Source organism: Felis catus, chromosome F1 (assembly GCF_018350175.1).
Source record: "Felis catus isolate Fca126 chromosome F1, F.catus_Fca126_mat1.0, whole genome shotgun sequence".
Taxonomy (NCBI): Eukaryota; Metazoa; Chordata; class Mammalia; order Carnivora; family Felidae; genus Felis; species Felis catus.
This window is the reverse complement of record NC_058384.1, coordinates 21,865,038-21,892,321: the sequence shown is the minus strand read 5'-3', so window position 1 is coordinate 21,892,321 and position 27,284 is coordinate 21,865,038. Positions and strand designations below refer to the sequence as shown.

Below are 27,284 nucleotides of genomic sequence, written 5' to 3'. Positions count from 1 at the left end.
AATGCCCATGAAAATAAAAATTGCCTCTTGTAAAGAAAAGGTCAAGGAACGTTTTACATGCAATAAGTTTACTTTCCAAAGGTGGTTGGATGCTTAAAATTGTTTGAGATACTTGTAAGCTTAACTCACTCCTTAAGGAACAGATGACTATATAACTGCAGTCATAACTGTAAATAGGCCTTAGTGATCTGCCTTTTCAGTAGGAATGTTAAGGATTAGGGCAGTGGTTTACAAATTATAGTATTGTATCAGTCACTTGGAAAGCTTGTTAAATAAGTAGATTTCTGGGATTCACTTGTAAAGATTCTTCAGTAGGTCTAAAGTGGGACCTAGAAATCTAAAAGTTTGGTAAATATTCCAGATACTGTAATATATATGCCCCCAGAGTCAAACTTTGTGAAATGCTAGGCAGTGCCATGAATCCCTGGCTGTAACTCATTGCTGGTATAAAGCAGAATTTTTTACCTCTACTGAAGACTGCACAATAAAGGAGATTGTTCATACGGAAAGCTCTCAGCTAGAGCTACGGAATCTTGAAATCAAAGTGAGAAGGGAGCTTAAAAATTCATTTGACTCTTCTAAATTTTTGCCTAGTCCATTTTTAGACATTTCCAGTAATGAAGATTTATTCAATCCCGTGGCTGTGCAACCTCACTTTGTTCTAAGCATTACAGTATTTATTCATATCATAAGGTGAAATTTGTACTTCTGGTATAACCATTTGTTTTTTCCAAAACATACAATATAAATACTTGTTAGATTTTAAAGTTACTATTAAAAAAGAAGAGAGAAAAGTAAAATATTACTTTTAAATCAAAAGGCAAAGTCCAGGCATTTTTCCCAAATTAAGGTTGTGTCAATGCTATAAGTTTAATGGCATTTATGAGTTAGACTTACAGGTTGCCAATGCTGATTTCATTTAAAATCTGGAATTCATAACCAAAACTACTACTCGGAATCAAAATTCTGCATTTTACTTTGCCATCGAATCAAACCGGTGTATACATAAATAAACATACCTTTCCAGAACTCGTTTTATTCTAAAACTGTTATATGCCTGTCAAAAATATAAAAATTAAGATTGCCTAAAACGTAAGGAATTCTGTCTCCATGTCTCCTTGTCCATTCCATTTCCTTTACCTTGAATGCATGTTCTTTCCTCCAGGAAGCTTTCTCATATTCACTTCATACCATTTTGGTTATTCTTTTAACCCCTTACCCACAGCACTTTTTATTCAACACAAGGTTATCATTTCTTGTTTCTCTAATTATCCTTGGGCTCTTTCATATTATATGTATGGTTTTCTCCTCTATATGTAGGATCCTCAGGGATGAAAGTCAAATCTTCAGTTTCTTTTGTTCTATTTATTCAGGGAGAACAATATCATTTTATTGAGTAGGCAGCAGGGCGTCTCTGTTTCTTTACCTCCAGCGTCAAATTTCCAACAATGAATGCATGCTCATACATATAGAACTGTGTGCTGTGATGGGAACCCGTGGAATCAGAAGGGAAAGGATCTACTTGAATAGGTCCTCATGTTCTGAAACTTGTAGAGATAAAATCAAGTACTGCTAGCCTACTTGCCAAAGAGGCAACTGATTTTCAAGGAGGCAGTGTTGGCCGTGTGATCTGGGATCTAGGATCATGATGACCACAGAAAGGGGAGCTGTGAGAGCAGGTTTGGGGTTGGAACGCCTGCATGTTGAGACAGACTGGTTCAGAGAATACTCATTTCTGTCCTCCCTGAACTCAAGGTGGTTGTTTTCTCAATATTTGCAGAACCCAAGCAGGGGTCCACAGGTTTCTTTGATGGCTACTTCCCTTGTTAATTTCGTAGGTGTGTGCATATTCCTGGCATAGATTTTTTTTAAAGCAGTCTCCAAAGCCATGAGTTAAGTATGTTGGAATGTCTAGCTTTAGTGAAACTTTGTGAACCAAGGCTTCATAGGGCTGCTACCAAAATTGGAATTTCTACATCCCAGAAAATGTTTTGAACTCCTTAAAGCCTTACTCCCTTACACTAATTTTCTTTTTCTCACAGACGTTGGCATATAGTACATGCTAAATACTTGTCGAGTTAAAGTTTGCCTCTTTTGAATTTGTTAGACTTCAAATTAATCAAATTCATTTTTGTAAAATATCCCCTTAATAGTCTGAATTGAAAATGAGATGATTAATGCAATAATCAGACTCATAATCTGGGCATTGTAGTACAATACTAGTATTATGCATTTTTCTTTGTACTGCTTCCAAAACATTGTAACGTTATCCAGATCAAGGGTATTTTCTTGGACTTTGTCCATTCTCTCTTTTCCTGAGTCTAATCTTTTGGTCTGTGAGTGATATTTGCAAAGCTTAAAAGATCTTTGTGAAGTAATAATCTTAGATAATAAGTGCTTTGGAGAAACATATGATGCTGTTTTTAAGAATTCCTTAGAGTCAAACCTTTCAGTTTTGTACTTGATCAATTTAACACTTTATGTATCAAGCTTCCTTAATTAAAAGGAATATATACAACTGAGAAAAATTGAAAGCTGTGTGAAAGAGCACAAAACAAAACAAAACAAAACAACAACTGGTAAAGCAGTTAAACTGGTAAATCTCATCAGGTTTTATGTACTGTGAGGAACCAGTGCATCAGCTTCCAGAAGCCACAGGCCGAGGGAGAGGATGCAAAACTCATTAGTTACCTGGAGCAGGAGCAACTTTTCCCCTTAGGGAAGCCAACATGTGATGGAAAGGAGGGGAGGAAAAGAGGAAGTAAAGAAATGGCAAGGAGAAGGTGAAAGAAGGAAGACGGACTTGGTTCAGATACAGTCTGTTTCCCATCTGTAAGGGAGAGACTCAATTCTGCAACTGCCTTGTATGTCCACAGGAGACCTTAGCACAACACTAGACCTTCTCCTCTTTGGAATCTCATTAATATCATGACTGGAAAAAATAACCTCACACATACCAAGTTAAGACAGCGCTTAGACCTACAGTAATAAGATGATAAAGTCTAAGGTTTATTTGTAATATTGTAAATATCATGACTAGAAAATTTGACCTGACACACACCTATATCTAGACCTACACTTTTTAAAAATTTATTTATTTGGGGGGCGCCTGGGTGGCGCAGTCGGTTGAGCGTCCGACTTCAGCCAGGTCACGATCTCGCAGTCCGTGGGTTTGAGCCCCGCGTCGGGCTCTGGGCTGATGGCTCAGAGCCTGGAGCCTGTTTCCGATTCTGTGTCTCCCTCTCTCTCTCTGCCCCTCCCCTGTTCATGCTCTGTCTCTCTCTGTCCCCAAAATAAATAAACATTGAAAAAAAAATTTAAAAAAAATTTATTTATTTGGGAAAGAGACAGAGAGAGTGAGTGGGAGGGGCACAGTGAGATGATAGAGAGAATCCAAACAGGCTCCGTGTTGTCAGCATGGTAAACCTACACTTATACACACATACACATGCATACATAGCTACCCATGTACACATGTGCACACACATAATACACCTACACACATAAACACACATACCCCTACATATACACTCACAAAACACACCTGTACACATACATGTACATATACATGTGCATGTATGTTTCTTCCCAACCCCTAATCCTTGCCCAGAGTCTAGTCCTTGCTTAGCTAAAACAACTTTCCACTTGCAAGAGAAAGAGTTCTTTCTATTGCACGAGTGTGTGTGATATGTATTGTACTTTGCATCAGCACCATTTTTACTAGCTGTTCTGTTGATCTCAAGGCCCTGATTTTATAATTTTGAATTGTCAGTAGTAACATTTTCAAGTCTGCTTCCCTTTCAGAACTAACAACTATATTTCTTTGGATTTAGAATGGTGATATAATAACTTATAGGACAGGGTTTGCCTGTCTACTGATGGTACCTTGGCTTCACCTTGACTCTTAGCACTTTTGCCATTTTTGTAGGTTAAAAGTGGTCAAATAATAACAATTTCTTACAATTAAATGTAAATATTACATTAATTTTCATTTAATGATGTTATTTTGATCACTTATCAAATTCCTCAGATGTTCTGTTTCTTTTCTTTAGCCATTTTTCCCCAGATAAAGGCTTGGGTTTGGGGAGATCATCTATTGTTAATGAAGCCACTATGTACAGATGAAACATGAAATTTATTTCCTAGTTTCTTCTTTCGTGGTCAGAGTCTGGATGATCTTTCCCTTCTTGGTCTGTAGCTGCTCTTCATTGCAGTACAGATAGCCTCAGCATGGCCATTCAAAAAAAAATTTTTTTAATGTTTATTATTTTTGAGAGAGAGACAGAGAGAAAGCAGGGAAGGGGCAGAGAGAAACAGAGAAGAACTGGAAGCAGGCTCCATGTTCTGAGCTGTCAGCACAGAGCCCGGCGTGGGGCTCGAACTCACAGACCGCGAGATCATGACCTGAGGTGAAGTCAGACGCTTAACTCACTGAGTCACCCAGGCTCCTATTCAAAAGACTCTTGTGTGCTCTATCTGCCTTCAGCCTGCCTTGAGGCTGTGTTTCATGAGAATCTTGATTCTCAACATTTATTCATCTCTAGGTATGTGCCATGTTACATATAGCCATTAGTCTTCTTGCATTCAATCTATCTTCTGAGAAGTCTTTGCAGAAATCTTATCTTTATCATCTACGTCATCCTCATGCTTTTGAATTTTGGAAGTAAACACTTTGCTTATCTGTGTCCACATGCTTGCCCTATAGTGGGGCAAAGTACTATTCTGGCATTGTTCCAGGAGTGGACAGTCACAAGCTTGCAGATGATCAGCTCATTCTTGATCAGGTTCAAGAGTTGCTGTAGGAGTTGGTGTTGGTGAAGGTTATCATTGAGGGGAGAAAGGGGTCTGCAGAGGACTGTGCCCTAAGGATGAGCCTCTTCTAAAGCTTGAGTACTTACCCTCTGGGATCTATTGTTTAATGGCCCACATCTGCCATCCCCACCATTGCTATATGCCCAGTCTCAGACATCCCTTGCTCAACTGGTTTTAAAAGCCTTAAAAAAATACTGTACTGAATGCAGAGAAAGAAGGAAGACTATTTTCCTGAATTATAGCATCTCTCATGGTATGATGGTTAATTTTTATATGCCAACCCGGCTGTACCACTGTGCTCGTATATATACGGTCATACATTATCCTGGATGTTTATGTGAAGATGTTTTTGGATGAGATTAACATTTAAATTAGTGGACTTTGAGTAAAACAGATTGCTCTCCATAATGTGGGTAGGCCTCCCCCAGTCAGTTGAAGGCCTGAATAGAACAAAAAACTGACCTCCTCAGAGCAAAAGTATCTGACCTCGTCAGATACTGCAGTATCGGCTCTTCTCTATGTTTCCAGCATGCTAGCCCACCATGAAGATTTTGGACATACCAGCCTCCATAAGTGCATCTTCCTTAAAATAATTACCAATTTCTTAAAATAATTCTCTCTCTCTCTCTCTCTCTCTCTCTACACACACACACACACACACACACACACACACACACACATCCTTATTGGTCCTTTTCTCTGAAGACACAGGGGGTGGAAACTAATGTTTGTTTAGTGCAGGGTGTGTATCAAGTCTTCCATATATATTCACTCAGAATCCTCAGGCAACTGTAGGATGTAACAGAGATTCAAAGAAATTAAGGAACTTCCCCCCCCCCCCCAAATATCCAGGAAACGACAGACCATGGTTTGAATTAAGGTTTGTATTATTCCAAAGTGCCTTCAGCTACATGATCCTGCAAGGAAAAAAATGCATTTGGTAAGTGAAGACTTCCTGAGTTCCTATAGCAACCTAGTAACACAGTGAAGCCATAAAACTCTCTTTTATTAAGGACCATATTATTCTCTCCTTTTCCCACTTCTCTCATGGACAGCTATCTTTTTTGGTATTGTTGTTGCCTAGCATCCATTCTCCTCCCTAGTAGAACCTGATTTCTTGGGGGATTTGCCTCCTCCCAACGTGTGTAACCATGGTGGGAAGGAATTCAAGCCTATGCCTCTAACAATGAAACTTGAAAGGCCAGACCACTCCTCTCCCACTCCCTGGAACTGCTGGTGGGTGAGCTTGTGATATAAGTTCTTCTAATTGAAAATTTTCTTCCAAGATTTGAATTCTGGACAAGTGGTGTAAGGACAGAGAGAATAACCAGACATCTATCAGGGCAGCAACAGCTATGCCAGCCTTAGGATAATTGTTTCCACCTGATTCTTCATTCCTTGTTTTCTAGACCTCCCTTGGTTTCTTTCCCATGCCAAATCTGGTCCCCTAACTTCCTATCTTATCTGCATGACCCCAATAGCCTTCCAATAAACTTCCTTTTTAAAGGTTAGCCAGAGTCAGCATCTTCTGCTTTCAACCAAGAAATTTAAGTGATGAGGAATCTCAGGTCATAGATCATCAGTGAAGAATGAGATATCAAGTATGGTACCCTTTGATAAAACAGTTTAGTTATGACCTATGGTCATCTGGAAAAACAAATCTCAATAAAAGATAAAGTGTGAAGGCTTGGAACAATTTCTTGCATGGAACAATATAGAGTGTGAGGAATTCAAGGATGGCAGGGTAGGGAGGCTCTTGATGGCATTGGGTGAATAATGACAACGGAATTGGTAGACTCAAAATATTAAAGTACTAGTTTGGAAAAGTGGATGTAAACTCAAGGAATTTAGGGGCGCCTGGGTGGCTCAGTTGGTTAAGTGACCGACTTAGGCTCAGGTCATGATCTCGCAGTTTGTGAGTTTGAGCCTACTTCAGATTCTGTGTCCCCCCTCTCTCTACTCCTCCCCTGCTCAAGCTGTTTCTCTCTGTCTCTCAATAATAAATAAATGTTAAAAAAATTAAACTCAAGGAATTTATATGAAAATGTTGAAAGAATCTCCTCTATTTTGTACCTATTGGATTGTTATCAGAGTTGTATCAGTCAGGATAGGCCAGGTTATGATAACAAAGCAACTCCACAGTCTAACTGGTTTAAAGCAATAAGCAGCACTCATACTGCAAATCCATTGCAGGTTGGTTGGCTGCTGTGTTCTGCACTCCCCTCACTTCAGGACACAGGCTAATGTAGGAGCCATTATATGGATCATTGCTGGTGACTGTAGCAGAGGGAAGGAAAGAAATTGGGGCAAATTGTGAAGTGGCTCTTAAAGCTTTTGGAAGGAAAGTGGGAGACATCACTTCTACTCAAATATATTTGGCCAAAGGAAGTCATATGGCCTTTCATAACTTTGAGGGGGCAAAGAAGTACAATTTTTCCCAGAATGAGAACTGGAAATAATTGGTGGAGAGCACTAATTACTAGTACCAGAACTTTGATAGATTTCTTGTAGTGCCTGGGTGACTCAGTCAGTTAAGCCTCTGACTCTTGGTTTCGGCTCAAGTCATGATCTCACTGCTCATGGGATCAAGCCCTGCATCTGCCTTTGCACTGACAGCATGGAGCCTGCTTGGGACTCTCTCTCCCTCTCTCTTTGCCCCTCTTATGTGCATGCCCATGCACACTCTCCCTCTCTTCCTCAAAATAAATAAACATAAAAAAAAAGAACTTTGCTAGATTTCTTATGTGAAGGTTAAGGCATCCATTAGGGAAAAAATGATCTAGAGGCATCAGAGTAATTTGAACCTCCAAAGTTTTCTTGACAGAGAAGTGACTCTTCTCTCTCTCCTGTCTGAAAAGTGTTTTCTTTCATGCTTGTAGGTACCTATATACCTTCATTTGAAGATAGTTCACATTGAGAAAGAAGTCAACAGTCTTTCTCATGCCCCACATCTTTTCGCTCTTAGACCATTAATTATACCCTGGCATGCCCCAAAGTCCGAAATCAATATTGGAAAGTAAAATTTTATATAACAAAAGAATGGCAGTCAGGAACATGCCAATGTATATTAACTCTAAAGTAGGAAATATACATGAGACTAGATTTTCTAGATGCTTGACTAAGGAGAAAGCATGATTTTAGTTTTACTGAATCTGTCAGTATGGTCCACATACCCGAGATTCTATATGAAATAGACTAGCTGAGTTGGTTCTAACATTTTTGGTTAACACACATACACAAACACACTTAAAAATGCATTCAACAGAGAAAGGTGGATGTTAAGTGTTAGAATATCTTATTTTAGAAATTATAAAAATGGGCAAATCTAGAGGGTCTAGATCATAGTCTCTTCAACAAACATCTGAAATATGTGTTGAAGGAAGTATGAATATCTTTAAAAGATCTGTTTTTAAACATCTGTTTAAAATAGCTGTAGGCCAGAAATGCTGCCATGAAATATTGCATTGGAAATGAGAAGCACCATGGGGGTGGCAGAGATAAGGCAAGACCATAATAGGCAGTGGGCCTGGCACTATCATCAGACTGGCCTGTCTGGAAGAGCTATCTGGCTATGACTACTAGATTATGAATGAGTTCCCTAGGAAAAAATTGAGAGTGGAACAATCACATAATATAAAACAAAGCAAAAACTCCTGGTTCAATAAACAGAGGTCTTACTTAAGCCTTGAAAAGAAAAAGTCATGATCATATCCCTTAGCCAATTCCCTAACCTGATTGTTTACATTATCAGATCCCCTTGAAAAAGGAAAGACCAGACAACCTTGATGTCAGATCCTGCTGTAACATTAAAGTGCATTTGGGAAATGCCAAGATATCTCCACCAAAGAGAAAAACAACTTGCTGTGCTTTTGGCCCTGTACCACTAAGAAAGAGACCTAATAATTGGCATGCCTTGAAAGAAACATATACCTACCCTGTGTATCCTGCTTTGACCATTTACTGGAGGATCTGAAAAGCTACAGCTTTGATTGGGGCCCACAGCAAGAGAAGATGCCCTAAGCAAAAAATGTAAAATGCTACTGAGCTATTACTAACCTATGCTCATGGCTGAAACAGAGCTGAAAGTGAAAGGAGGGAATGACTGGAAACAAGGCAGTCTGAGCAATTACATAGGCATATAATTTTTCTGGAAACATTGGCAGAAGGCTCCTATTTTGGAGTACATGTTATCTGACTTTAGAATTCATAAAAATAGGGGCGACTGGGTGGCTCAGTTAAGCGTCTGACCTTGGCTCAGGTCCTGATCTCACTGTTTGTGAGTTTGAGCCCCGCATCTGGCTCTGTGCCAATAGCTCAGAGCCTGGAGCCTGCACTGGATTCTGTGTCTCCCTTTCTCTGCCCCTCCCCTACTCATGCTCTGTCTCTCTCTCTCTCTCTCTCAAAAATAAATAAACATTAAAAAATTATTGAAATAAGAATTCATAAAAATAGTTATTTTAATCCCTGAAATTTTTCTGATGAATGGAGAATTAGAGCCATTTGTTTACAATATAGAAATAGCCATTAAAAGCAGAGTTTGAATATCCTGGTTTGAATCCTTTGATAGTCTCACAGTGGTATGAAACTTTCATATAGAAATGGAAGTCCCAGAATTGTTCTGGCTTGACAGCTAGTCTGTTTCCAGACGCCTTTTATTACTAAATGTGAATTTTCAGGAACACACATTAATTCATCTTGGGGCATTATAGTCTCAACATCAGATTAGGTTACCAGTGTTTTTGTATAAATGCCTCTGGCTTAATGTTTCACTATTTTTAACTGCCCGTTTTATTTATAGCTTTAGTCATATTTGAGATTTTATTAAGCTTATTTGTATTTTTCTGATGCATCATTGTTGATTTAGGGGTCTTGAAAGTAGGGGTGCCTAGGTGGCTCAGCTGGTTAAGCGTCCAATTCTTGATTTTGGCTAGGGGCATGATCTCATGGTTTGTGAGTTCAAGCCCCACATCAGGCTCTGCACCGAGCCTGGAGCCTACTTGGGATTTTCTCTTTCCCTCCCTCTCTCTGCCCCTTCCCCACTTGGGACTCTCTAAATAAACAAATAAATAAACTTAAAAATTTTTTTTAAATGTTTATTCATTTTTTGAGAGAGAAAGAGAGACAGAGCACAAGTGGGAGAGGCACAAAGAGGGAGACGCAGGATGTGAATCAGGCTCCAGGCTCTGAGCTGTCAGCACAGAGCCCGACGCAGGACTCAAACTCACGAACTAGATCATGACCTGAGCTGAGGTTGGACACTCAACCGACTGAGCCACCCAAGAGCCCCAAGAAATAAATAAACTTTAAAAAAAAGTTTTATTTATTGAGTCATAGAATATAGCTTTGGCTCATTTGTCTTCATTTTTGAAAATTGAATTATTCCTCTTATATTTTGAGAAGTTATTTATGATATCCTATTACCTAGGATAATTATATATATTTTTTTCTTACTCAGTATTCATTATACGTATATTAAGACAAAAACTTAAAGATTTTTTTGTCCTCAGAGTATAGTTAGTGGTGCTCTTTTCTCCATAGTATGAATGATAACATGGAGTTTCATCATGCTCTATAACAGAAATATTTGCGAGAAAAAAATGATACGGTCTCTAAGACATATAATTTCAAGTAAAGCTGATCTGGATTCTTCATTTTGCTTTTAAGTGACAATGACAGAATAATAGCCTATTGGTGGGTGTTGTGAACATGCTTCACTTGAATTCTCTGTGTTTCACTTCTTAGAATTCTTCTATTCATTTATGTGAAGAATGAATTTCTAAGGGCTATTTTGAGAAGGGCAGTGTAAGAGTGAGGAATGAATCAAAGGTAGTGTGACATGCATGCCATATATAATCTCAGTGGCTTTTCTATTAGGATAGACATCTTAACTGAAAAGAAGAGAGTCTGAAGATGTTGGACCTGTTACATTGACTTGTAGAAAAAGAACCTTTTTGACCCTGCGTGAAGTTCCACCACTGCTCTGATGATCTATTCCAAATAACATTTCTTATTTTACAGCCTATTTCATCTCTTATTAACATGACTAACTCAGTTTTCTTGTGATTAACATTTGCCCCGTACATCGTTTTTTATCCTTTTACTTTCACTTTCTTTCTTATATACAGCACAGAACTATATTTTGGTTTTATTTTTGTTGTTAATCCAATCTTTCCATGTCTTTCTTTTAACTGATGATATTCATGTAAGTTCCTTTATGTTTATTTTGATTGTCATATAGTTGGGTCTAATTCTACTACCTTATTTATTTTTAAAAATTTTATTTGTCTTTTGTCCCCTCTGCTTATTTCTTTAGCATTCTTATCTTTTTGTTTGTTTTTCTTTTTCTAGGACCATTTTTTACCCTCTGAACTGACTTGGCTTTTTTTGCATTAATTTCTATTCTTTTGTGGTTATACTCAAAACTTTACTACCCATTCTTAAAGCCTATCCTGTATAGTATTTTCTTAAACTCAATTTGAAGGTATGAAGTATAACACATATAGAAATGTGTAAAAAGCATAGTTACTATTTAATAGCTACAAAACAAATACCTGTGCACAACTCAGATTAAAAACCATAAAAAGCACCTCCAGAAACTTCTTGTCTATTTCATCCCAATTATAAATTTCTCCCTTTTATTTAGAAGTAAGCCTTATCCTTAATTTATGATAAGTTTCCTTGCTTTACCAGTTGTATATACATCCAAAATGAATATATTTTAGTTTTACTCTCTTTTTAAAAAATTTTTGTTTATTTATTTATTTTTTGAGAAAGAGGGAGCAGGAGAGGGGCAGAGAGAGAGGGAGAAAGAGTGAATCCCAAGCAGGCTCCGCCCTGTCAGTGCAGAGCCCAATGTGGGGCTTGAACTCACAAACTGTGAGATCATGACTGAGCCAAAACTAACTGAGTCGGATGCTTAACCAACTAAGCCACCCAGAGCCCCTAGATTTACTCTTTTTGAATTTTATATAAATGCAATCATACTACATGTTTTTCTTTTCTGGCTTGCTTCTTTCCCTCAACTTTGTTTCTAAAATCCATTCATTTTTTTCGTATGAAGTTCCAACTATGGTTGGTTGGTTTATTTTCTTTCTTGCATAATATTCCATTGTATGATTATGTCACAACTTGTTTATTCACTCAACTATTTATGGCCATTTGGGCTAGTTCTGATTTTTGAAAATTGTGAATAATGTGATGAAGGACATTATTGCATGTATATGCTGATGCACCATATCCTTGAACTTTTAAGAATGGAATTAGTGTACCCGAGGCCACTGTAATGGGTAATGGAAAACAATTTTCCAAACTAGTCGATGCAATTTATACTCCTGTCTGCCGTGAATAAAAGTTCCTGTGACTCAACATCTTTAACATAGTATTATTGGTAGCTTAAAATTTTTGCCAATCTGGAGATTGTATAGTGGTATTGTCACTGTGGTTTTAAAATGCTGATTGTTATAAAAAGATTAAGCATGTTTTCCTATTGTGTTGGCCATTTAAATTTCCTCTTTAGCTAAGTGTTTATTCTGTTCTTTTACCTGTTTTACTGTTGGTTTGTCTACCTTATTCTCATTGATTTGTAGCAGTAGTTTGTATATATTTTGGAAGTAAGCATTTTGATGATAAAATGTTTTAATGCTGATGAAAGTTATATCTACTTAAAATTTAATTTTATAGTAGCTGGTTCCTGCTGCATAAAAGCTCAACTGATTTTTATGTATAGATTTGTATCTAGTTGCCTTACTAGATTCTCTTATTCTCATGATTTTCCTGAAATTCTTTTAGATGTCCTACATGAGCAACAATATCTGTGAATAATAACAGTTTTCTTTCTTTTTTTTTCTTTTAACCCTTTATACCTTTCATTTCTTTTTCATGTTTATGAATGATCATGACTTACAGTACAATGTTGAATAGAAATGGTGGTAATGGTTATCCTGGTCTTGTTTAAGATTACAAGAATAAATCTTTAAACTTTTATCATTGGTTATAGATTGTCTTAATCAGTCATTGGACCAGTAATGCTAACAATTAGAAATAAGATTAGCAAATTAAACTCTACGGTGGTAAAAAGAAGGTTAGTAAACCTTAGTTAGTAAAAAATTAATGAAATAGAAAACAAATATACAATTGTGATTAACCAAAGCAGTAGTTAGTTCCTTGAAAAGACTAATAAATTGGCAAACATCTCTCAGAATTGATTTTATAAAAAAGTAAAATCCCCCAAAAGGATTAAGAATGAAAAAGAGGTTATCACTATAAATGTTGCAGGTATCAACAGATAATAAAATTATGGAGAAATTGGATTATTAGTCAAAACACTTGGCCACAAAGAAAATTCTAGGCCCAGATGACTCTTTTGGTGAGTTTTACCTCTGCTAACCACCCAAGGAAGAAACAGTGCCAGTTACACAAACTTTGTAAGAAAATACAAAAAGTGGGTCTATTTTCCAACTCATGTTAGGATATGTAAAAGAAAAATTGCACCAGAGCAGTTAAACAGACAGGGAGGAAGACTTTATTCAAGTCTTGGCTGATGATATTTTCCGCATTACTTTTGAAATAAATGATATCTATTCTTACTTTCATTGTTGCTGATGGGAAGTCAGCTTCAGAGTAGCTGTGGCTCCTTTGATTTTTGAAAACTTTTTATTGTTTTTGGGTTTTGATATTTCATTATGATGCATTTAAGTGTATATTTTTAAAAAATTATCTTTTGGAATTTGTTGGACTTCTTGAATTTGTGGTTTGTTATCTCTCCTCAGATCAGTAACATTCTTAGCCTTTATCTTTTCAAATTTTAAACCGGTTCCATTTTTGCTTTCCTCTTCTGATGGTTCTCTAATCAAACATAAGGACATTTTCATGGTCTCCTTCACACCTATTATCTTCACTTCTGCTTTATTCCATTTTATTTTTCATTTCTCTATCCTGTGTTGTGGGTTATTTCTTCTAATTTCTCTTGTAGTTCACCAGCTGGTTATTTCTTACATTATATCCAATCATTGGATATAATGTAAGCTGTACATTGCATATAATGCAAGCTATGTCCATTGTTTTTGTTTGTTTGGTTGGTTGGTTTTGTTTTTGTTTTTTTACATAGAGAAAAAGTTCATTGTTCTTTCGTTCCTTCCTTCAAATCCACATTGAGGTAATCAACGTTAAGTGTGTATCCTTTCATACTTTTTTCTGTGCCAGGCAAATATATAGAGATACACGGGGTCTTTTTTTTTTTTAATAAAGAATTTTTTAGAGAAGTTTTAGCTTTACAATAAAATTGAAAGGCAGGCAGGTTCAGATTTTTCCATATATTCCCTGCTCACACTCATTCATAACCTCCCCCACTATGAATATCACTCAGGAATGGTATACATATATATATATATATATATATATGTATACTACATTGACACATCATAATCACCCAAAGTCTATAGTTTACCTTAAGGTTCACTCTTGGTGATTCTACGGGTTTGGAAAAATTCATAAGGACATGTATCCATCATTACCACATTATACAGAGTATGTTCACTGCCCTAAAAATCCTCTGCTTTGCCTATTCATCTTTCCCTCCTTATCCCTCTCCGCCAGCCACCACACCTAGCAACCATTGATCTTTTTATTGAATCCATAGTTTTGCCTTTCCTATGATGTCATATAGTTGGAATCATACAGTATGTAGCTTTGTTTGATTGGCTCCTTTCACTTACTAATGTGCATTTAAGAGTTCTCCTTGTCTTTTCATAATTTGATAGCTCGTTTTTTGTTGTGTGTGTGTGTGTGTGTGTGTGTGTGTGTGTGTGTGTGTGTTTTGCACTGAATAATATCCTATTCTTTGGATGTACCATAGTTTATTTATCCATTCACCTACTGAAGGGCATTTTGGTTACTTTCAAATTTGGGATATTATAAATAAAGCTGCTATACAAGCTTCTTGCAACTCCTTTGGGTAAATAACAAGGAACATTATTGCTGGATAATATGGTAAAAGTTTAGTTTTGTAAGAAACTGCCAATTGGTCTTCAAAAGTAGCAGTACTAGTTTGCATTCCAACCAGCAGGTGTATGAGAGTCCCTGTTGCTCTAGATCTTTGTCAGCATTTGGTATTATTGCTCTATATTTTGGACATTCTCACAGATGTGCAGTAGTATCTCATTGCTTCAATTTATGTTTTCCTGATGATATATGACGTGGAGAATCTTTTCATGTGCCTATTTGCCATCTTGATTGCTTTTTAAAATTTCTCTCACTTTATTTTTCACTCTTAGATATTCTGTTTAGTTCTTTCTCTCATCAGCTATGTCACTTTTCATGATTTCCTGTTTCCCATACATATTTGTACGTTTGTGAGTTATTTCCTTAAACATGTCAAGTATACTTGTTTTTAAAAAATCTGTGATTCATTTTACCAGTATCTGAAGGTTTTGCATATCTGTTCTATTCTCTTTTGTTTCTGCAACTCGTAGAATAGTGCCTAGCACCTAGAGTGGGTCCTCATAGTAGCTGCATGATAAATATTTATTGAATGAGAAAATTAATGCCCATTTCTTGCCTTTGTATCTTATTTTCTTGTCTACCACTCTTGTTTTGTTTTTGTTTCTTTTGCTACATACCAGTTAATAGGTTTTGCAGCTCTGGGGCTCTAAGCTTTCTTTACTTTTCCAAATGGAGGCTTTCTTCCAAAACTTAGCCAGTGAACTCCCTTCTGTCTTTTAAGATATTCAATGCTTTAAAAAGTGTTGTTTTATTTATAATGTGTTTGGTAATTTTCATTATTTCTTAGCAGGAATGCTGTATGAACTAGCAAATCATTAACAGAAATTTCAATGAATTAGGGGTGCCTGGGTGGCTTAGTTGGTTAAGCATTCGACTCTTGATTTTGGCTCAGGTCATGATCTCATGGTTCGTGGGTTCCAGCCCCACGTCAGGCTCTCTCTCTCTCTCTCTGCCCCTCCCCTACTTCTGCTCTCTCTGTGTCTCTCAAAAAGAAATGAACTTTAAAAAAAAGAAATCGGAATTAATTAATATCTTAAGCTTTCCCCAAATATAAAAGCCTCATAACACTTTAACTCTATTCCTTCCCACTCTGATAATTTTGTCTAGGCTTTGCTTTTTTTAAAAAAACATGTTTATTTATTTTTGAGAGAAAGAGAGAGAGTGGGAGGGGGAGAGAGAGAGAGAGAGAGAGACAGAGGATCCAAAGCAGGGTCCATGCTATAAGTGCAGAGTCCAATGTAGGGCTTGAACCCGCAAACCATGAAATCATGACCTGAACCGAAGTCGGTTGCTTAACCAACTGCACCACCCAGCTGCCCCTAGGATTTTATTCTTGTCTTTTCTTTAGCTCCATAAATTCAACATTGCGCTTTCTAAATTACATAGTCGATATTTGCTTTGATTTACACACACACACACATATACTGCTTTATTTGCTTTAGTGTAGATTTCTTAATAATAAAGTCTTTCAGTTTTGGTAAATCTAAGCATGTCTTTATTTTACACATTCTTGAAAGATAGTTTTGTCTCTCAACAATTTGAAGAAATTATCCCATTTCTCTGATTTCCTTTATTTCTGTTGCTGTCATTCCAACAGTCATTCCTTTGTGTGTAATCTCATGGTTCCAGGATTTTATTGGAATATATTGTGATTCTATAGAGACTTATGTTTTTATTATATCTAAAGAATTACAACCACTATGTGCTCACATTTTGCCTCTCTTTTCTATCTATTCTCTTATTCTGGAACTCTGGGTCTGTGTTAACCTTCTCTTTCTATCCTCCACATCTCTTTCATATTTCCCATATCATTGTCTCTTTATGATGCATTCTGTGTAATTTCTCAAGATATATCATCAATTCTCTCTGCTGATGTGCTTACTGCCTAACTATTGATTGAGCTTTTAATTTCAACAGCTATATTTTCATTTTTAGATGTTTGACTTCCCCTCAAATATATGGGTTTGTAGCTTTTAATTATCTTGTGATGAAATCCTTTATTTCTTTAAACATTTCATACATGTTTGCCCAAAATTTATAAGTCTATCTTCTTATACTCTATACAGAAAATCTTAGGGATCTGAATCTGTTCTTTATTGTTTTTCTGACTTTAATAACATTAACTACTGTTTTCTATGTAACCTTTATTTGTGATCAGATTGCCTTATCTTACTATGTGGCATTTCAGTGGGTCTATATTAGGCAACAGTTCCAGCAGAGAGGATTTGATCTGTGCTTCTGCCAGTACCCATGGGGTTATAAAAGCTAAGGATCATTTTAGTTTATTCTAAGGATCTTGATCACCTCTAAGGCTCAACTCAGTACTTCAGTGCTGGCCTAAGCCTCAGTATCCCAATAGCAGTACAGCATTTGCCCTCAGAGTCTCAGGGCAAGCCAGCTCTTCTTGGCTGCCCACTACTCCTAGCTCCCAGCTCTGGCCACAGTAACTCTATCCAACCACTCCTCCTGCCAGAAAGACACTAAGAGAACTTCTAAAACTTCTGTAAGACTCACAGTGCCTCAAGCACCTGTCCTATCCATAGGTTGGAATTCTGTAGGAGGAAGATCCCACAAAACACTTATTCTACATGAGAACTAGAAACAAATATTGTAAAATCAATGCTTAGACTCGATTCTGTAGGCAGAGAGGTATCAGCACTAAGGACTATCAATATCCTTTTCTATCAGGAACATTGGGATAAAACTACTCTGAAAAGTTGCTTCGTTCACTCAGAAAATCAACCTGTATTTTTGGGATGCCTCCTAAGTGCCGAGATCTGTGCTTGTTAGGCACTCAGTAAATACAAGGTAATTTGACAACATTTTATAAATAACATTTAATATTTCCATTTTCCAATTTTTCTAGTTCTTATTGCCATTTCTAATTTCTCTACCTTGGACCATGGTTTTATTCTATATTCCTAATCAAATAGCAAATATAGGAAATTTAGAAATAGTCATTAGTGAGGAAAGGAAGAGATGATTGTGTAAAAATACATTCTATTTCTAAATAAACAAATGGGCAAAATGGGTCAAAATGCCAAATTATTAACAACCTATTCCAGAAGTAAATTTGAAAGCTTAGCTTTCAAATAGATCCATGGAAACTTATTTAACTTGTAATGTAACAGATTATTCATGTGCTCATTCGTTCAATAAATGATTACCAAGTGCCTATTATTTGCAAGGCACTGTAATAGGTGCTAGGGACACAATAGTAATAAAAGTAAAATAGTTCCTCTTCCTGCATAGCTTACAGTTTAGCCAGAGATATAAACTATACAAACAATAGCAATGAAATGCAACCAGCCATGAAAACAATGAGGAAGTACCAGGAGATACAGACACACACAAAAACATGGATACGCTAGTATGACAAAGGAAAAGGGACAGTGAGAGGTGTGGGAGAAAAGATGTGCAAACACCAGTAGGCAAGAAAAAAGATACTACTTTAGCAAAACAAGGAGAAGTTACAAGTGATAGAATGGAAGAGAATGTAGGGCTATGTTTGGGACAGATGATGAAAGATGAGTCTGGAAAGATAAATGAAGGCCAGGTCATTGAAAGCAATGTTGAAAATCTTTTATTTATTCAAAGAGCAATGGGGAGCCATTGAAGGATTTTTAGCATGGGAATAAATTGAGTAAGTTTGCTCTTTACAAATATTCTTTAGCTAGAGTGTGAAAAGTGAAATGGAATGGCAGAGGCAGGGAAGTCTAGGAAACCAGGTAACACATTTTCAGTAATTCAGGTGAGAGATAATTTTGCCTTTATAAGATTAATGAGGATGGACATGGAGAGCAATGGATAGATTCAACAACAATTTAAATATGCTGCTTGTATGGGAGTGAGAAGGTTAAGGAGAAAAACAGTGTTAAGAGATGACTCTAGATTTGGCTTAATCAGCTCTCTCTAAGGGGACAATAGTTGCAGCTGGGAAATTTGGATCATAGGAACACATGGTCCTTGCTGCCAACCAAACTTCCATAAGATACTTGTGTGGGGAAGGAGGATTCTTTCTGTTTCTTGTTTCTGATTCAGTGAAGAGAGAAGATTCTTTATTTGCTCATCCCCAGTTGAAGAAGGAATGTTATCTCCAATATGGGCAGTAAGTAGAAGCGAAAAATCAAGTTATCTATTTGACGTGATGGAGATGAAGGAAGGACAAAGGAAGATCTGTGGGTGGCTGTTACCTAGGGGTTGGGAAAAGTAGGGATCCCAGCTTGAACTTAAGTTGAGGCCACTGCTATCCAGCTACATCTGTCATGACTTGTAGACTGATAGGATGAGTCCATGAGGAGCCTAGAAGCCCTCCAGAAAAGAGCACATCCAATGCCGTGTTAAATATTGCAGGAAAAAGGTGAATCAGGGGCGCCTGGGTGGCGCAGTCGGTTAAGCGTCCGACTTCAGCCAGGTCACCATCTCGCGGTCCGTGAGTTCGAGCCCCGCGTCGGGCTCTGGGCTGATGGCTCAGAGCCTGGAGCCTGTTTCCGATTCTGTGTCTCCCTCTCTCTCTGCCCCTCCCCCGTTCATGTTCTGTCTCTCTCTGTCCCAAAAATAAAAATAAACGTTGAAAAAAAATTTAAAAAAAAAGGTGAATCAGAATACAGCAGAATGTTTGTAAAATAGAGGTTAAAAGTATGGGCTCTAGAGTTAGAGTGTGGTGGTTAATAGCAAAGTTTCAAGTTATGACTTTACCACTATATAACCCAGTTTTCTTGTTTGTAAAAAGGATAACCTACCTACTTCTCTAATAGGGTGGCTGTAAGAATTAAATGAATTGGGATGTACAAAGCATTTAGAACATCCTCTGACCCATAATGACTTAATAAATATTAGCTATTATTATTGTTGCTTTACTTCAGCAATTCATAGACTTCAGACTTGAGTCTGGAGGTGGAGATGAGGGTGACAAGGAGTAGGTGAGAATATAATAATGAAATAATGGTCTTGACTAAAATCTTGCTAATGTATTAGGGCATAAGAATTACCAAAAAAGGAGTATTTGTCACGCTGTCAGACATGCCATGGTACCCACTGGACCAGGCTGGATCTGGAAGGTGATGGCTTACCCTGGATACCAGATACAGGTTCCACGTAGATCCCAGGCAGTGGGCCTCACTGAAGGAGACCAGGTCCCCAAAATGTAGGGCAAAGTCATCCCTAGATAATGTTCCTTTGCTATTTTAAGTTTCACTGTTTGTCATATGATATTTAGTCTTGGAGAAGCGTATTACTAATAAAAAAATAGTATGACTTATTTTTGAATAGCAAATAAGGTATTTGGAAGCCATCTGAGTAAATTCTCAGTTGTGTTCCTGCTAAAGTACGTGAAGTACATGCCACTTGCTCAGTAGGAAAGACTATTGGCAGCCTCACAAGATGAATCATTGCTGAAATGTATTCAAATAAAATTAGAGAGCAGAACCAGGGATAGAGTCTAACAGGAAACAGGCCCCGTGGGTCATTCTGAGTTATAACTTTTTCAGCGTGTCTGTATGAGTTCAAGTTTATTTGGATAATACTAGGATGTACTGTATTGAGTAAGGGGAAGACTTTTCTGTAACATACGGGAAAGTTTTCTTTTATCAGTCAGGTTTTATCATCTGGATTTTCACTTTTTATGCAAGTTTTCCCCCTTCATTTTAGAATAATTTTGGTCAATGTTTTTTCAAGATATGACTAACTTATATTTTATTGTTTTTAGAAAAAGCTAAGGAGTCACAAGGACATTTTTTTTTATCAGACTAAAACAAGACTGCACAAAATTTGAAATTCATCCTTGGTTTTTATCTGAAACTTGATAAAATAATCCAAATTGATACTTTCTAGTCTTCAGCTTCCAAAGCACTTTTTGCAATCCCTTTTTCACTCTGCATGAAGAGTTTTGTTTTTTGTCTGTTTGTTTTTTAAACTCCAATATGGGCATGTAATTTCCCTGCTCAAGACTCTTTAAGTTTTATTGACCACACCAGGCCTGCTCCAATCAGGCTTCCAATCTGATTTCTCTTTGTGTCTGTGCTCCAGATATTCAGGACTTCTGTTCTTCAGTGTATAGCCTTCATTCTAAATCAGATATCAGAAACCCAAATATAGGCAGAGGCAGATTAATGTAAAGTAAAACAGGTTGGTTGTAAGGCAGTAGGCAGTGGTAGCATGGTTGGCAAATTGAATGAAAGTAGTTGCTCCTTGGTTCAGCTGGTTGCTACCATGTGTTAGAGCCTCTCGTTTTTTTCAAGAAATCTGGAAATTTCTTTATTTTTTTCTGTAATCTTCAAGTGTATATGGCCCCTCAAAGATGTCCACGGCCTAATTCCCTAAACTTGTGAATATAATACAAAGATGTCCATGCCCTAATTCCCTAAACTTGTGAATATAATACCTTGTAGGACAAAACAGACGTCACAAAACCCACTCCCCCCCACCCCCAAAAAAGCAAAAAACAAAATCCAAAGCAAAATAGACTTCAGAGGTGTGATTAATCTAAGGATCCTAAGACAGGAAGCTTATCCTGGATTATTTGGATGGACCTAATATAATCATAAGGGTTAGAAGAGGGAGACAGGAAGGTCTTAGTCATAAAAGGAAATGAAAGAGGAGGGAGAGAAAAAGGGGAGAGAAAGAGACAGAGACAGAGGGACAAAGAGAGAGAGAAAGCAGCAGAGATAGAGATGGGAAGTTATTTGAAGACGCCATACTTACTGGCCTTGATGATGGAAAGAGGAACAAAAGCAAAGAATGCAGGTGGCCTCCAGAAAATATAAAAAGTTCTTTTCTAGAGCCTCCAAAGGGAATGTATCCCTGCTGGCCTGCAGACTTCTTGATTTTAAGACTTCTGACCTCAAAACTGTAAGATAATAAATTTGTATTGTTTTAAGCTGCTCAATTTGTGGTAATTTGTTACAGCACTAATATGAAGCTATTAGAAACCCAGGAGTTATTTTCTGGTAAGAGACTAGAGTTATTGATTAATTCTAGATTTTTAATACATTTTTTATTGATTTTTAAAATCATGCACAAAAATCTCACTCATATAGAAATAATAGTTTGGTAAATTCATTAGTACTGATCCAGCAATTAACATTTTAGCAATTTTCCTTCATCTGTCCCACACCTTTTCCTTCTCTGTGCTGGAGTAAACAGTATTTTATAGCTAATCATAGACATTATGTAATTTTACTTATAAATACTTCAATACGTATCTTTAATGATAAAGACCTTCTTTTAAAACTTAATCCTTTGTGACTATCATATCTAAAAAATTTAATAGTTCCTTAATAACATCTAATGCCCAGTTCATATTCATATTTTCCAGATTATTCTCCAAATGAAATTTTACAGTTGTTTATTAGAGTCAGAATCCAAACAAAGCCCACACATTACATTTGGTTTTGTCTTTTAGTTGCTTTTATTCTGTAACTGTATCCTTCACCCACCTACCCCCACCAAAGTCCTACTTTTCCCTTCCATTGAATTGTGAAGAAACTGGGTATTTGTTCTATCAAAGTTGCGTGGATACTACTTAAATTTTTCTCTTTTTTTTTTCTCCATATTTCCTGTAAACTAGCAGTTGGACCTAGTGGCTTGACTAGGTTGACTAGATCTATTCTTAGTCTGCTTGGGCTACCATAACAAAATACCATAGACTGGGTAGCTTAAACAATAAACATTTATTTTTCTCACAATTCTGGGGGCCTGAAAGCTCAAGAAGTTGCTGGAAAGATAGGTTTCATTCTCAGACGTCTCTTGGTTTGTAGGCGGCCACCATCTCTCGTGCGTGTTCACATGACCTCTCCTTTGTGGACACACAGAGAGAGGTAGAACAAGTTGTCTGGTGTCTGGTGTCTTGTTAAAACAGCACTAATCCCTTTATAAGCATCTTCCCTTCATTTAACTGAAGTTACCTCCCAAAGGTTCCACCTCCAAATATCACACTGGGGATGAGGGCTTCATCATGTGACTTTGGGGAGTGGAGTGAGATATAGCTAAACCTTGGCAGAAAGCTAGGGACTTATATAGAGAGGATAGAATGAGGATCTGTGGACTAGAGAACAACAGGTAAAGTTGAAGACATAAGTACCTTACCAAAGTCAGAAGCTTTGTAGTGTTTTATATGGAAGTGTATATACTGAACGTGTTATATACTGAATGTTGTGACACTTGGTTTTCCCATATATAAAATAGGGACCCAAAAAAGTCATTTAATAGGTCTGCTTGGGGGATAATGAACTTAAGTGTTTGGCACTGGTGTCTGAAACATATATAAGTGGCCCCCAAGGATGATTTTTAAAATAATCAGTATGGCCATGCATTGAGAGAAACCCGAGGTAAGCTGGATCCTTTCCATTTGCCTGGTCTTGACCCATCCATCCATCTATATCTGTAATGAGCTGAAGATGAGCCTAAGAAAAGATACTGAAATTGAAGAACAGGTAGAATAGGAAATATAAGAAAAAGCAGAATGAGCATGGTAGCGGTCTACTCTTTTTTTTTTAAATAAATAAGATAAGGACATGTGTGAGTAGACAGTATCTGTATCTTTATAAATATAGTATAGATAACACAATTTTAGGTCACTTTAAGTACCTAAAAGCAATAAACTAATTGGTAAATTTAGGCTCCAAATAGATTTCTTGCTAGAATAGTTTACTGAGTCCATATTATTGCAAATATTATTTTAAATTATAAGTTTAATATAATCATGAAGCAACCTTATAGAGAGTTTGGGAAATAAAGACAGGGAGGGAAATTATCTCCATAAATTCATAAATTAACCACCACCATCACTGACATTTTGGAATCTCTTCCTTAAAGTTTCCAATAATCCACGTTTAGATAATTTTTTTTACATACTTGTATTCATAATAAACATACAACTTTATATTCCGCTTTTACAAATTTAATTCACACAAGCATTTTTATATTGCTACAGAGTCTTTCAAACTCTGTCATTAGATTCAGTCTAATATTTTATAATATTGACTTTATTTTTAGAAATTGAAGTCATATTAAACTTTGTGGCACATAGAATTATTGTGATGAACAACTTTGCGTGGTTTGGGATGGTTTTCTTGTAATCAATCATAGACTTTTTTTCATAGACTTTTTTAAAGATTTTGGACAATGTAATCATATAATCAGATACTTCAAATTACAAATGACTCTAATTAGAAGTGTTAGGTGGCAAGGAAACCATTAAGTTAATTTTCAGCCAGAGTTAAACAATCAAAAATACTAAGTTATTGAAGATAATATTTCTCTTAAATTTATACCAAGGAAACTGAAAAGCCCTAAGCCCACTTGGGAGTCATTTTAAAGTATTTTAATCTTAAAAAAGATTAAAATCTGTCAATTTTAGATAAAGTTCATAAAATAATAGAATTTACCTAGCTTTACATTATTAAAAAACTCTGATAGGATTTTATTCAGATTGTTTAAATTGGTATAAACTATGGTAATGTTGGAAACTCTAAAATGGTGAGGATAGCTACGTTTTCTACTTTATTTCTGATTATCATATAACTAATGATTTACACTGTAACTTTAAATGAGAGCTATTTCAATTTGTTGTGTCAACTCTGTGATATTCATCCACTCATGCATCATCTTGGAAAAAATTTTCCAAATCATTAACATATTCAAATCACATTCCAAGTAGACTGAGCGATGACCACGTAACAATTACATCAAGTTTCAGTATTTTTACACAAAAATGATAAAAACTTTAGTTCAGGAAACTAACTTTGAGGTAAAGGTAGTTTATTTAGTGTAAGATTATTATTTAATTCAATATGAATCTTTTGGATGCCTCACCTCTAGGAATTTACTGTCTTTCTATTGGGCAGACTAGGCTTGAACACATTACACAATTGGAAGAAAACATAAGTACATGAAATCCAATGTTAAAACATTGATAAAGGTTAGTAATCAGGGTTTATTATTTAAAAGGGACTATATAATAAAAATATACATATATACTAAACACTCACCATGTCTCAAAGGTAAGTCCAACTGAATGGATAATAAATGAAACTAAGTTGCTGCCTTCAGTGAACTCATAGTCTACAGAACTCAGAAGATCAAGAGTTGGTTTTTCCTTTTGCCTTTCCACTCTATGTTATTTATCTATCTCTATCATAGTGATTTTCTAACCGTATTGAATTAATATTCTATAAGTTCTATAGACAGCTGCAAGCAAAGGGGAATGGATGGTTAGTTCTGAAGAAAATCAAATTGTATAGGAATTGATATTTCCAGTGCATTAGAAGAATCAGAAGATATATGTAGAGAAGAAGAACAAATTTCCAGGCCAAGTGAATTGAATACTCAAAAGTACTTGGTTGTGAAAGAGCATAGGATATTCAGGTGAGGATGTATTTATGGGGGGTAGGAGCATAGAGGTGAGTCATGTGAGGCTCAGGATATCAATGGGGACCAGTTATGAATTCCATTGCCAAAAAGTTCCAATTTTGTTTTGCAGGCAACAGGGATCAAATGGAGGATTAAAATAAGAAAGTTATCAGATATGGCAGTGTGGATATTAGATAACAATGCGAAAATTCTGTTTAGTAGGAGACCAGTTAAAGGCTATTTTTATGATCTTGGTGACAGATTATGAGAGGGCTAAAGTAAGGTAGTGGGCTAGAAGGTACAGCACATAAAATCTTTCCAGGTTATAAACAATAGGATTCTCTTCCTTATTTCTTGCTTTTTGGAAGAATGGAGTGAAGAAGAGATTGTTTTTGAGGCCTAAATCTTGGGTGAGAAAAAAAGACTGGAAATGGAATTTAGAATCACTTATTAGAATGAGAGTTGTAGTGTGATGATTAAGAATGTGAGGTGTGACTGGAGACAAGGAAGAACCTAATAAATCAGGGCACGTAGAAAAGAAGAAACACCACTATATTTTTGTAAACAATATTCAGATTTTAAATAAACATTGACTATATTTTTAGATTTTTTAAAAATTTTTAAGCAATCTCTACCCCCACCATGGCGCTTGAACCCACAACCCCAAGATCAAGAGTTGCATGCTCTACTGACTGAGCCAGCCAGGCACCCCATGACTGTATTTTTAAATCGCCAACTATTCTGGTACATTTTTATGCCAACTATGAGCCATTCTCAGATGATGTGTTAACATCAATGTTGCCTTTAAACTGGTGTTCTAAAATAATTTTGTGACAAGATGGGAAAATACTTTCATTACAAGTGCAGACAAAAACAGATACATTTTAAGGGGAAATTTGTACTAACTACTCACAAATGTTTTCTTTGTGAATGGCTTTTCTAACTTTCCTAAATATTAGCACCAGCAGTCCTTAGTTTCTTGACTCTGTGCCTACATTCTTAGAAGTAAAAACATGTTTTGAATAAGTTGGTTATTTTTAAGATGATTTTGAAACAGATTCTCTGCATTAAGACACTTTCACTGCTACACACTATTGTATATAAACAAGATGTAGTGTTTATAGGTGATTCCCTCTAATCAGATATCTTATGTCCTTATGATCAGAGTAATAGTAGTTTATGAATATTCTTGACTTGTTCTTTTGAAAATTTAATGTTTTAAATAGAAGTGGTAAGAGAAATTCTTTCTCTAGGTTTAATTATGACAAGGCAGAACTCATTTAGAAATCTGTGAATAGCATGAAATTTGAGAGGCTATATCTATGGCATCTTGAAGTTCATAATGAATGGAGAATTTCAAATGATGTTAAATAATTTTTTTTCTTTTTTTATCCCTTGCCTCCCTCCTCCCCTCCTCCTCCTTTCTTCTTTTTTCTCTTTCCTCCCTCCCTCCCTTCTTTCTGTCCTTCCTTCCTTCCTTCCTTCCTTCCTTCCTTCCTTCCTTCCTTCTTTCCTTCCTTCCTAGATTTTCAAAATAATAATAATTAGGCAATGAGGCCTACTATTTAGGAATGGGGAACTAAAATTAACAGTCATAGAAAGAAAACTCATTTTTTTCTTTCCTAACCTATATCTAATAACTTTAAACTGTGTTCAAACTACAGGTCCAGTTGAATTACCACCTGGTTTCTGAAAGTACTTTGATAGTGAACATAAAGCTCTCCATGGTAGTCTTTGAAAAATTGTGGGAAGATGGCAGAAGTCCAAAAAAAGAGCTGTTCTGATACTTTCAAAAAGAAGAAAATGATAGAGCTTGGGGATTTCTTTTTTTTTTTAATTTTTTTTAACGTTTATTTATTTTTGAGACAGGGAGAGACAGAGCATGAACAGGGGAGGGTCAGAGAGAGGGAGACACAGAATATGAAGCAGGTTCCAGGCTCTGAGCTGTCAGCCCAGAGCCCGACGCGGGGCTAGAACTCACTGACCGCAAGATCATGACCTGAGCCGAAGTCGGCTGCCTAACCGACTGAGCCACACAGGCACCCCGAGCTTGGGGATTTCTAACTAGTAAACCTCACATCAATCCTTAGGAAAAATTTCTAGAATATATTATTAAATGCATA

General features: G+C 36.5%; 1 long non-coding RNA gene across 2 annotated transcripts in view; it reads right to left on the bottom strand.

Moving 5' to 3' along the window:
* Positions 1-5,681: 5,681 nt before the first annotated feature.
* LOC109495614 overlaps positions 5,682-27,284 on the bottom strand; it is a 38,072-nt gene continuing 16,469 nt past the window's right edge. For both annotated transcript variants that reach the window (XR_002151133.3, XR_002151132.3), the window contains one exon: positions 5,682-5,729. This is a non-coding gene — a long non-coding RNA (uncharacterized LOC109495614). The remainder of the gene's footprint in view (positions 5,730-27,284) is intronic.